This window comes from Vanellus vanellus (assembly GCF_965231255.1).
Source record: "Vanellus vanellus genome assembly, chromosome: 1".
Lineage (NCBI taxonomy): Eukaryota > Metazoa > Chordata > Aves > Charadriiformes > Charadriidae > Vanellus > Vanellus vanellus.
The window spans coordinates 103,162,618-103,167,625 of record NC_138905.1 but is presented as its reverse complement, the minus strand read 5'-3'; positions in this window follow the sequence as shown (position 1 = coordinate 103,167,625).

Genomic DNA, 5,008 nt, shown 5'->3' with positions numbered 1-5,008 from the left:
ACAAAAACCATTATAAGCTAGACATTTTGCATATGAGGGTAGCATCATGCTTTAAAAATAATGCAGAAGCAGTAGAGGAAAGGGGTAAAAGTTTCCGAAACGGACTTCTGCGTAATAACAAGGCTGGTTTCGTTAGAAGCAAAACTGTTCATGAAAAACTTTCATGAGTCTTGTTTCTTTTTCAATCGGACTGTGCAGTGCTTCACTGGGGCAATCCAATGCACATGCTATTACTGCAGTAGCATAGAAGCGGCTTGCTCACTAAGGGAGCCCTTTGTCACACACCTCAACAGAAAGCAGCTCCCACCTCAAGTATTATCCAGTCTCTACCTACGCTTTAACCATTCCTCTTTAATCAGCCTCTCTCTTTGTTCTCCAACTGTAGCCCATTTTAGCAGGCAATCAGCACCAATCGTCTTCAAATACCTCCTATCCTTATTTCACTCGCTGCATTTCCATTTTTCTAGGCAACCCTTATGCACCTCAGGAGCCTTTGTCCTGGGATGGTAACCAGAGGGAAAGTGATTATGGTTTAGCAGTGGGGTAGGGACCAGCAGGAAGTAAAGCTGATGGGGCTTTGTGCATTGTGCATCATCAACACCTCAAGAAAAACGCTCACCCTGTCAACTGTCCTTGACTTTCCACATGACCACTGGGAAGGGCCTTTATTTCGGAGAAATCTTAATCACTAGTCCCACAGGCAGCAGAGGAACAATGTCCCAGACCCAATGCACTCAGTGTCTTAGAGCCACCTCCCAGGTGGATGACTAGCATCACCTGCACAAGCTATGCCCCTCATGTGACACCAACACACCTGTGCCTCTTGTAGACCTGCTGTAATCACCTGCTTTCTGCATAACTGTTCATTTCAGAAATGTAGGCTTTGAGGCAGAGATTTTAGAAACTTTGTCAAGAAAACAAACAAACCACGTCTTCAGCAGAATCTGGTTCTTCTGCTTTATGTTGCATATGTGAGCTTTAGGTTTTGCCTCTCCCCACCTCTGGCTTTTGAGATTGAACGTTACGGTGAAGAGAAGCTACATATGCCTGCTTGCAGCACTGATCCCCAGCACAGTTCAAGATACCACACCGAGACCCACAGGAAATAAAAGGAAGCAGCTGTGCCAAAACCGAGCCAAATACAGGAATCCCGTCTGTCCCAGATGAATCCTGCATGGAAATATCCTTAAGTTCAGGCTAAGGAGGTTGAATTAAGGGTGTTCAGGGACACACAGAAAGTGTTCAGAACTCTACAAAAGAATCAAGATTACTTTTGCAACTTTCCCAAATAAGGAGAATTTTCCACTTAACTTCACTGGGTTTGTCTGCCATTTAATGAAATGAGTTTAAGTTTACAAAGTCAGTTCAAAACAATAATTTGTGGTAGCAAAAAATGTCACAAAGTAAATGCTTGGTCACTGCTTGGTCAAGATTAGGAAATGCGAATAAATTTAGAAGCCTGAACCATTCTCTGGTTTATTTGATTTTCCTGCTCCAATATTGTTTCCTCATAGCATGGTGATGTCTTTTACTGTTTCAAAAATCTGCATCTGTCAAGCTCCCCATTACAGAGCTGGAGAAGCTGGTGACACACTGCATGCCGGGTGATTGAAATCTGATGGAGTGAGTGGGTACTTTGGCAGCCAGTTTGCTGCCAAACAAACGATCAGAGCTAAGACGGCTTTGATACTCTTCCAGGAAATCCTGTCATGGAAAGCAGAACCGTACCAGGAATGACAATGCTGGGAACGTAAAGCCAAAGGACACGCAGGCTTTGGCAACAGCACCAGCACACTAGACCTCAAGCTGAGTCAATGTGTAATACAGATACATAAAATATTACCATGACATCCTCATTACTGCACTGCTATTATGAAGACATCCTGCACAGATGTTCCAGATTGCCTGAGAAGATCCCATCTAATCGCTCCAGATGTGTGTGTCCCAAACTTTTCACATGAACTAGCATAACACCATTGTTTTCACATACATTTTTTTTTATCTGCCTTACGGGAAGGGGTATTTGTTCTGTAGCCAACAGCGAATCCTCAGCCTCCAACAGAAAAATTACCTGCGTGCTTCTTGACCCAACCCGGTTCCCTCTTACAAATTTCTTACAGGATCTCCAGCAGCAGAAGCCCCACAGTGCAGCTGTGCCCACACCCCGCGTGGGCTGTCCAGCAAGCAGGCCCACATGAGGAAGCGTGGAGGAAAAGAGATTCATGCCTCCGTTTACCTCTCAGGCACATCCCATACATGTGCCCGAACGCTGCACAGCTTGCTTCCGTGGAGGAAAAATGTTAGTTACTTTGCAACTGTGAATGTAACCGTTGGCAAAATGTTCTCCCCATGGAGAGTACTACATAGCAGGTTTTATTATGATAATGAAAAAGATGATTGCACATTATGATGATGAAACTGAACTGCATACTTTTACAGCCAAGCTTATAATTTCTGTCTTCGTAATGCAGTGGTAGGGATGATAGAAGGATCAATTATGCTTCAAAATTCTATTGCTCGTATAAATAGTAAACAATAACAAACAGTATTTAAATACATTATTTCTTGTTTAGAGAGCATTAGAGGGCTGATTAAAACTCACATGACCCTCTTCTGAAGCTTGTGTTATCTTCCAGAAGGGGACGATAATAAATACTTTTAGTCAATTTTTCTAGACAGACCAGCATGGAAGTCTTCAAAAAAAGTATTCACAAGTGTTTCCCATTCCTGTTATTTGTGGCTGGTTTTGCAGCCAGTCAAACATAGCGGTTTTACTTCCCTCAGCGTTTACTAAAAGTTAAAACATCACAGCCATTACGTAAATACATACTTGTTTGAGTATTCATCCTGGCGGTATTCAAGCAGTTATGCTGAGAGTACTTTGTGGATTTTTGGAACAGAAATAACAGCTCGTAATGGCTTCTGTGACCAGCTGAGGTGCAGGATGTGGCCTCCCTATTTTTAGCATCTGCTGCTACACCCATGTCTATTAAGAAAACATCCTGTAAGTGTCAATGTAGGTGATGCAAACTTTTAAGTCTGGAGAACTACTTCATTCTTCAAGGCTTTATAATTCTCATGAAAGGTGTAAGCAGAATTTCATGCCAGTGACCTGTTTTTCAGAGAGCTACAAAAATGTATGCCTCTGAATATCCCAACTATTGGGGAGTGTTTACTCTAAAATATTCACAATTAAATACATTTTGCAAAGTGTCCTGAATGTTGAGTGACGTCATGATGAACTGAGTCAGAAAGTAGAGAATGTCATCTTTTTCTTCCAAAGTCACAGCCCAATGAAAAAAAAAAGCGCTTTATAGAGAAACTTAAATTTTACTAATTCATACACATTTGTACAACTAGGCTAACCTTAGCATTCACCCCTGGCAAAATCTCTCTTCTGGTAGCCCATCCACATGCTGATTAATCTGTATTTCATGATCAAGTGGCCATGATGTCTTGGTCAGCTGGTGACTCAAGTGGTCCAGGTGGTAAAGGAACAAGGACTCAACAGGATGAGCCGTGTTTGCCTTCTTCTGTCCCAGATCCCCTTTTCCCATGTATTATATTTTGCCAGTTTCTCTATTAAGCATGTAGGAGTTTGCTGGATGCATTCACGAACGCAGAACCCACTGGAATCATATGATATTTCTTCCGAAAGGTCCAGCTAGTGCCGGGGAAGCAGGAGTTATTACTGTGTAACAGCCACACCGCAAGGAGGAACAAGATCGCAAACCCATTTGCTACAAAGGGGAGGATCTGAATGGGTATTTTAGACGTGAAAGGCTCTGTTATTTCCTTCCACAAGTTGTTGATAGAACACAGTCCTCTCTCTTATCTGTCACTGGAAGGTCCTTCCAAGTAGTGAACTTATGCCCAATATAACTTTCTACTTACATTAATAATGCACTGTAAGGCTGCTGAGGTTTCCAAAATTCACCTTTTGCTGGCAGTTCTGCTTTGTATGCTTCAAGCTATCTGTACACAAGAACTAAACTTTAGCGAAACCTACCTAACAATTTTGCTGATGTCTTTCAGCCAATGTAAATTAAACCATTAACAGGCATCTTTAATAAAGGTAACTAAAAATATAAGTTTTCATGTGCTTGGTGAGGATTCTAAAGATTTTTTCTCAGAAGAGCCAGAGGGGCTCTGGAACAAGATTTTGGTCCAGCAAATAAATAATGCAGCTAAACTCCAGGCACTTTTGTATGAAGTAAAATAGTAAAATTTTATACAAATAACCATGAGGTTTTATGTTGTACCTCCTAATTTAATCCATGTAATAACTGTAGTGGAGATACTGTTGTGTAATTTCCAATTCGTTTCAAAAAAATGCAGTAGATTTCTCTCTCGCACATTCACATTAAATGACTTCAGTAGGTTAAGAAATACTTCTTGCATACATTATGTTTTCACGTGGTGATTGCTTTACAACTTTCTAGTTTGGGAGCAAAAAAAATAGGTTGGCATTAACGTTCTCACCACCAAGCAAGGTTAAATGCTGTGAAACACTGCCCACCGTTACTGGCTGATCCAGTGAATATTATTCCAGCTCGACATCCTAGCCAGAGAGGTTGTGGCTGCCCCATGCCTGGAGGTGTTCAAGGCCAGGCTGGATGGGGCTTTGAGCAACCTGGTCTGGTGGGAGGTGTCCCTGCCCATGGCAGGGGGGTTGGAACTCGATGGTCTTTAAGGTCCCTTCCAACCTAAACCGTTCTATGACTCTGTGATCTTGCTCGGCGTCTCTTTCCTTCGCCCTCGGCAACCCTCGCCAAAACAGCGGCAGCCGTCGCAAACACCGTTTCTCCGCAGGCCGCGCCCGCGGCAGCAGCGCGGTACCCGCTCTCACCGCCCGGGCCTGCACCGCACTGCGGGACACCACGGGCGCCCGCCCCAGCCCAGGGCACGGCGCGTCTCCCTTTGCCCGAGGGCTCCTCCCGGCCGGCTTAGCGGCTTCTCGCCAGCACCCTCGGGCGCTGGGACACAGGCCCGAGCCGTTCGAGGAGAC